Genomic DNA, 8,209 nt, shown 5'->3' with positions numbered 1-8,209 from the left:
GGCTCCGGCCGGGCCGCGAGCGAGCACGCTCCGGAACCTCGGACGTTGGCTCCGGCAACTATTTACACTGGATCCGGTGTAAATAGCTGCCAGATCATAATTACAGTAAACTAGAATGGAATGTTAACAGCAATGTAATGCCTTTTCTGGCTAATTTTATTCGTCTTACCTCCAACAAAGTGGTCACTACACAAGCTTTGGTATGCCGCTATCCATCTTCTCCGTCGGTCAGCATCTACCGGGATCCGATAAAATGATAACCCTTGCCTTGTTTGTTGACGGTTACTACATCCAGGTGCACAACAATATAGTGGCATGATGGAAGTCTTGCTGAAAATAAACACTTTCTTTGCTGCCGTTCCTCAATGTTGGCAGTGGTAAACTACTGGTAGTACATGTCCAAAATGGCGGCCGCGTTTGTCGTGACGTCACGTGAAAAGGGTCCATCCCAGCTGACTACGGGCGAAAGGCGGGGTACACCCTGGACAAGTCACCAGGTCATCACAGGGCTGACACATAGACACAGACAACCATTCACACTCACATTCACACCTACGGTCAATTTAGAGTCACCAGTTAACCTAACCTGCATGTCTTTGGACTGTGGGGGAAACCGGAGCACCCGGAGGAAACCCACGCGGACAACATGCAAACTCCACACAGAAAGGCCCTCGCCGGCCACGGGGCTCGAACCCGGACCTTCTTGCTGTGAGGCGACAGCGCTAACCACTACATCACCGTGCCGCCCACAGGAAACACGTTTTTATTCTAATTTCTTTAAAATTATTTTGTAGACCAAGATAAGAGGCGTGTAGCACAGGGTCAGCTATAAGCCATGTACGATGAGATTGAGTGGAATAACTGTTTTATTCTATCCACATTCATTGGATTTTGAGAAATAGAGCATTTTTTTTTCAAATTCAATGAATTAAAAACTTTATACAAAAAGTCTGACAATCATTTCTGCTTAGGCGGACTTCTTACAAACCTATCGATGGCTGCACGAATTGGCTTGAGTGTTTTTTGTTTGGGGTTTTTTTGTACAAAGTGCCATCTTGCTGTCGTGTCGAGGTATAGAATAGCTTTAGATATTTATTTAATTCTTCCTTGGAAATTTCAGTTCTGTCATTTTCAAACTTCTTTGAATTTTTGAACCAGTCTAAAAAAATTCAACAAATTTTAATGCTTAAAGATACGTTCAAATACTTTCATTCCATATATTGTTGCTTTTTTTGCGGTTTTGTTTTCGAGTAGAGTTGTTATTTCGTCCTCGGTTGGTTCAGCCAAACGCTCCGCCATTTTGTTTTTCTCTACTCATGGTATATAAGATAACAGAGGCTCCAACTCTCCCACTGTGGGCGGGAGATCTCCCGGTTTAGGGAACATTTAGAAAATCCTCCCGACCTCCCGCTGACAACATAATCTCCCGCCTGCCCTTACTACACATCTCATCTCATCTCATTATCTCTAGCCGCTTTATCCTGTTCTACAGGGTCGCAGGCAAGCTGGAGCCTATCCCAGCTGACTACGGGCGAAAGGCGGGGTACACCCTGGACAAGTCGCCAGGTCATCACAGGGCTGACACATAGACACAGACAACCATTCACACTCACATTCACACCTACGGTTAATTTAGAGTCGCCAGTTAACCTAACCTGCATGTCTTTGGACTGTGGGGGAACCGTAATTAATTTAAAATTCACTCCAGTCTCTGTTGCATAAATCACCAGATCAGTTGATGAAGTAAACTTATTTAAATTCAGCTTAAACATCCATCCATCCATCCATTATCCATAACTGCTTATCCTGTGCAGGGTCACAGGCAAGCTGGAGCCTATCCCAGCTGACTGTAGGTGAGAGGCAGGGTACACCCTGGACAAGTTGCCAGATCATATAGAGACACACAACCATTCACATCTATGGTCAATTTAGAGTCACCAGTTAACCTAACCTGCATGTGTTTGGACTGTGGGGGAAACCGGAGCACCCGGAGGAAACCCACACGGACACGGGGAGAACATGTAAACTCCACACAGAAAGGCCCTCGCCGGCCACGGGGCTCGAACCCAGAACCTTCTTGCTGTGAGGCGACAGTGCTAACCACTACACCACCGTGTTAAACAAATGTAAATAAATGTGACAACTGTGTTTTTAAATATGTCAGTCATGTATGCCTGCTCAATTAACACTACTCACTTATTTATTTTCACTGTGTTGTCGTTTTTGACTGCTTTATGTCCATAAAACTGTGTCAACTCTAACATTCCAGGATCAGCAGGTCAGATTAAACTTCTGATAAGCGTGGCATCCCTGAACGAGAGGCCACTGTGCTGCTGTGTATTCACTCAGCCTTATTTGCTTAAAAGAAATGCCGTTGGGTCTAAAGCCTTGTGTGTTTGCTTATAGGAGAGATATCATCTAAACAAATGATAGGCAAAATCAGCTTGCATGCTGTCAGTTGGATGGAATACTATGCAATTGGATCCCTATGTGTTTGTGTTTCTGATATCTATCTCTCTAAAGTACTGACATCACAAGCAGGTTAAGAAACCTTTGCAAGACAATCTCTTTCATCATATCTCTGACTGTTGGGCAAAATTACATATTACACTTTGACAGTTTGTTGGAAATGTTCTCAGTATTGTATGATGTGGGTGATTCCATGGTTGGGTGAGATTTGTGTCTTAAAGATAATTTAAGACATTAAGTTTAAGCATGGGTGGCATGGTGGTGTAGTGGTTAGCGCTGTCGCCTCACAGCAAGAAGGTCCGGGTTCGAGCCCCGTGGCCGGCGAGGGCCTTTCTGTGCGGAGTTTGCATGTTCTCCCCGTGTCCGCGTGGGTTTCCTCCGGGTGCTCCGGTTTCCCCCACAGTCCAAAGACATGCAGGTTAGGTTAACTGGTGACTCTAAATTGACCGTAGGTGTGAATGTGAGTGTGAATGGTTGTCTGTGTCTATGTGTCAGCCCTGTGATGACCTGGCGACTTGTCCAGGGTGTACCCCGCCTTTCGTCCGTAGTCAGCTGGGATAGGCTCCAGCTTGCCTGCGACCCTGTAGAATAGGATAAAGCGGCTAGAGATAATGAGATGAGATGAGATAACTTGCTATAGATAGTTTTCACTGACGTCACGGCATTCCGGGGAACGCCCCCCAGCCGCCATCTTGGAGGGCAAACAAAACGGACCATCGCCACTACTGGCTACATTATCTCGGACGAATTTATGAAGTTATATAGTCAGTTTTCTAAAATAAAGATCAATGTCGGCAAAATCAAGCAAACAGAAGTATATAGATACACATCTCACAGTATGCAGCCAAACTGGCCTTGATTGGGGGAACTGACCCCTACGAAGTGGACAAAGATGCATTTTCCAGTGACTATGCAGGGCTGCCAAAGCCTGAAACTGCCAAAGCCTGCTCCAAAGCCTGAAACTGACTTCATCAAACTTTAAAGGCTGTCTGATATATACAACTTTATATATTCACAGCGCGCCTTTTGTCGGATGCTGCCTGAATCGCGCAGATCCGATTTTTTTTTTTTTTTTAGGGGGGGCGTTGGAGTGTCTGATTATAATTTCAAAGTAAATTCTGTATTAAAATTACTAAATAAGCAAATCCGTTACAGTCCATGAAACAGGAAGTATAAGGATGAGAAAAAAACAGTTTAAATCGGGAAGCTGTGCACATTTGCGCAGTCCTCCACACCGCTCAGGACTACAGAATAGACCTAAAATGTTTTTCAAAAATGACCCTTGCGTGAGTGAAGTGACAAGTTTCAAATAGAAACGTGACAAACGAGCGATATTAAGTGTACATTACAATGTAAACGTACACTCAGCGGTTCCAGTTAGGCATTCTCCAGAAATCGTTCACATGATGTTTTGGTTTCCAAAAACAAACTTAAACACAATTGATTGTTACAACTTACCACTTATAAAATGATCGGAGCAGACTTTGCTGTGTTTGGAAGGCTGATAATCCTTGCGGTTGATTCTCGCAAGCCATAGATTTCTCCTTTGTATGCTGAGTTTGTTTGCTCGCCTTCGTGCTCCCGTACAGTGGGAATTCCATAAAAGCTCCGCTTGACTTCATCATCTGACCTATTACGACAGCCGTGAATACAACAAGTTTGCACCATTGCTAGCTTTAAATAAATGTAAATAATATATAAATGAATGTAACTCGCGCGCTACAATGTGTGCTCAGTGGCCCGTACGGTAAGCTTGCCCTCCAAGATGGCCGCCACCAGGGAATCCCCGACTCTGTGACGTCATGTGAAAACTATCTATAGCAGTGACAAAATAGCTATCAAAAATGCATTCCTATATTTAATAAAATGAGATAAATAGAATTTTGATCATTAAAAAATGGCCTTCAGTTCTCCTTTAAATGATATTACAGAGGGTGGCAGCTTTACTTGGGATTGTCCTGTTTTGTAAATGTTTGTCTCTTCAAAAACCCCAAGCCTCAGAGCTATTGTAAGTGAATGTAGACCGTTGTTTTGTAGGTGGTAGTTGATCAAAACCAGCTGAACAAGGATATGCAAATGCAGCATATCTCAGCACTCTGAACTGTCTGTCCTGTCAGGTTCTGAAAACACTAGTAGTCAAGTCATAGAGAAAACACAAAATGAAAGAAAGAGAAAAAATGAATGGATGTTCTGTATTTTTCTTTCATTTTTGTGATTACAACTTACATTCTAAGACTTAATGAGATAACAGTGACTGATATCTGTCAAGTATCCTTGCACACCAAAGTAAGAGGTTTCTCTATGTCATAGCTTAGAGCTGTCATGGAACATTCGCTGACTCACACACTCATTCACCGCCGGTACGTATATTTCAGACTGAGAAGGTGAGTCATGCAACAGTTACTGAGAAATCTCAGGATATTGGGAGCTAGTCAGGAATAGGCCTGGAATGTGCTTGGAAATTTTCCACATACTGTAGTTTCCGTAGAGCAAAGTTTCAGTTTAATCACTCTGGAGTTCACCCAAGACATCTTCATTTATCATTAAGGTTTCGCTAACATCAGCACAAGGAAATGAAGGTTTACACGTTCTGAAACAGGAAACACTGATTAGCCCAAACAAAAAAAAAAAATCAAATGACAAAGCAAAAAAGTGTCCAAAATCAATATACGATAAGTGTTTCTTTCTCCCACCCCCCTCAAAAGTGACTCTTTTAGAAGTGTTACCGTAATCAGATTGTGAGCCCACTGATAAGTCTACCAGAGGTGCTAAGTGTTGGGTGAGTTGGAACATTGCTTATTGTGTGTAATGGTGTGCAAACGACTCACACGTCCTGTCAGTTGCAAATTGAATTAATTACTGAGTTTTCAGTTGTTTATCATCTGACTTAATTATCATTAAAAGAAATCTGCCTCTCAGTAGAAGTTTGGCCAGTGCTAAGATTTATTCTCAGTCACTTCACGGAGCACAGCTTATTCAATGCAAAGCAGTCAAAGTAATCACTCAGATAAAAGCATTAGACTAAAAAAAAAATAGTCAGTGTATTCAGTGAAATTCTTCTATTAATTATTTCCTCTTAGATTATTTACATCTGGGTTATACTGAAACAGATTCGTCTTTTATTAGCCAAGTACATGGGCCAGTACAGGGAATTTGATGCTTGCACTTGTGCTTATAGACATTATACATTACAATTAGCTATCAAAGACAAGGACATGGACAGCACTAATAGAGTGGTGCTTGAAAGTTTGTGAACCCTTTAGAATTTTCTATATTTCTGCATAAATATGATCTAAAACATCATCAGATTTTCACACAAGTCCTAAAAGTAGATAAAGAGAACCCAGTTAAACAAATGAGACAAAAATATTATACTTGGTCATTTATTTATTGAGGAAAATGAGCCAATATTACATATCTGTGAGTGGCAAAAGTATGTGAACCTTTGCTTTCAGTATCTGGTGTGACCCCCTTGTGCAGCAATAACTGCAACTACACGTTTCTGGTAACTGTTGATCAGTCCTGCACACCGGCTTGGAGGAATTTTAGCCCATTCCTCCGTACAGAACAGCTTCAACTCTGGGATGTTGGTGGGTTTCCTCACATGAACTGCTCGCTTCAGGTCCTTCCACAACGTTTCGATTGGATTAAGGTCAGGACTTTGACTTGGCCATTCCAAAACATTCACTTTATTCTTCTTGAACCATTCTTTGGTGGAACGACTTGTGTGCTTAGGGTCGTTGTCTTGCTGCATGACCCACCTTCTCTTGAGATTCAGTTCATGGACAAATGTCCTGACATTTTCCTTTAGAATTCGCTGGTATATTTCAGAATTCATTGTTCCATCAATGATGGCAAGCCGTCCTGGCCCAGATGCAGCAAAACAGGCCCAAACCATGATACTACCACCACCATGTTTCACAGATGGGATAAGGTTCTCATGCTGGAATGCAGTGTTTTCCTTTCTCCAAACATAACGCTTCTCATTTAAACCAAAAAGTTCTATTTTGGTCTCATCCGTCCACAAAACATTTTTCCAATAGCCTTCTGGCTTGTCCACGTGATCTTTAGCAAACTGCAGATGAGCAGCAATGTTCTTTTTGGAGAGCAGTGGCTTTCTCCTTGCAACCCTGCCATGCACACCATTGTTGTTTAGTGTTCTCCTGATGGTGGACTCTTAACATTATCATGTTGCACAGATAAATACCACATGCAAATGACGTACACAGCTGTGTCAATGACACATTCGTCAAGTTTGTAACACAAAGTCTTCATGATTCTGATGTGGAAAGAAGCTTTCTTGATGTCTGGGTGCGAGGGGTCACTGATTTTTTTTTCTTCCAAAAATGATATACAGTGGATATAAAAAGTCTACACATCCCTGTTAAAATGACAGGTTTTTAAATCGTAACTCATACAGGTTTTATCCAAATGCTGAAGGGATTTTCTGCAAAGAGCTTATGCCCTCATCAGATGGCAGAAAGACGCATGCTGCGATCGGTCAGGTGGCGACTGATCGCAGGTGGACGTAGGCGTTTTGTGTCAAATCCTTCATTGTGGTCAGATGTATTGCAAGATACAGAGTTTTTAAACTGTTATGACAGGATGCAACCAGTCGGAAGCAGATGCAGCTAGACGCAGGTTGACACAGCACACAGCAAACCTTTAAAACTATTTATGGCCATAAGACTGCTCGCAGGTTGTTGCAAACTGTTTGCAGGTGCAGTCTGTGTCTACCTGCGATGTATCACAGCCATCTCTAAAGACTTGTCTTCCCTCATGTCAGCCTGTGTCTAGCTGCCACTACCTGCTTCAATCTGCGACTGGTGGTCGCTCAAGCGTTGCACGACCGCCTGCCTCTACATGCGTCAACCTGCTGTTTGCACTGATTGGAAGCGAATCGCAGCTGAAATGCAAACAGATCGTGATCCACTTGCTTCAACCTGCCTCTACTAAAGACCCTCTGCAACACTCTGCCATTATCTGCATCGTCATGCGTCGACGCAAAACCAGTCTTGCGTCTACCTGCAATTTTATTATCGCAAGTAGACGCAAGTAGTTGAAAACTAGTTACAGCCTGCCGTCTGACCTGGGCATTACATAGCATGTACAGGATGTCATTGTTGAAAGGTATCGATAGGAGAGAGGTATAAAAGAATTTCTAAAACATTAGATGTACCATGCAACACAGTGAAGGCCATCATCAACAAGCGGCATTAACAAGAACAGGACGTCCCTCCAAAATTGAGGAAATGACAAAAAGAATTTTTATCAGGAAAAAATTGAGACCTATGGCAACATTAAAGGAATATCCACCAAGTACTGGTCATGTGACAACAATCTGTCATATTTTTCACATCTGGGCGATGGGGTAGGGAGGCAAGGTGGAAGCACTTTCTCATGGAAAAAAACAATCCATGCCCACTTAAGCCAGACAAAACCAGGTGGCAAAATGTGTTCTGTTTTGATGAGACCAATGTTTGGTCATAATTCAAAAATATATTTGGCACAAAAACAAGACACCTTATCACCCAAAGAACAATGGGGAAGCCATGGCCTAATGGTTAGAGAAGCAGCTTTGGGACCAGAAGGTCACTGGTTTGATTCCCTGGACCAGCAGGAATGGCTGAAGTGCCCTTGAGTAAGGCTCCCAACTGTTCCCCAGGTTACTCTGGGTATGTTGTATGTTGCTCTAGATATGAACATCTGCTAAATGTAACTAATGTAATATACAGAGAGT

The sequence above is a fragment of the Neoarius graeffei genome, chromosome 13, assembly GCF_027579695.1.
Source record: "Neoarius graeffei isolate fNeoGra1 chromosome 13, fNeoGra1.pri, whole genome shotgun sequence".
Taxonomy (NCBI): domain Eukaryota; kingdom Metazoa; phylum Chordata; class Actinopteri; order Siluriformes; family Ariidae; genus Neoarius; species Neoarius graeffei.
The sequence above is the reverse complement of the archived record's forward strand: the minus strand, read 5'-3'. Positions refer to the sequence as shown.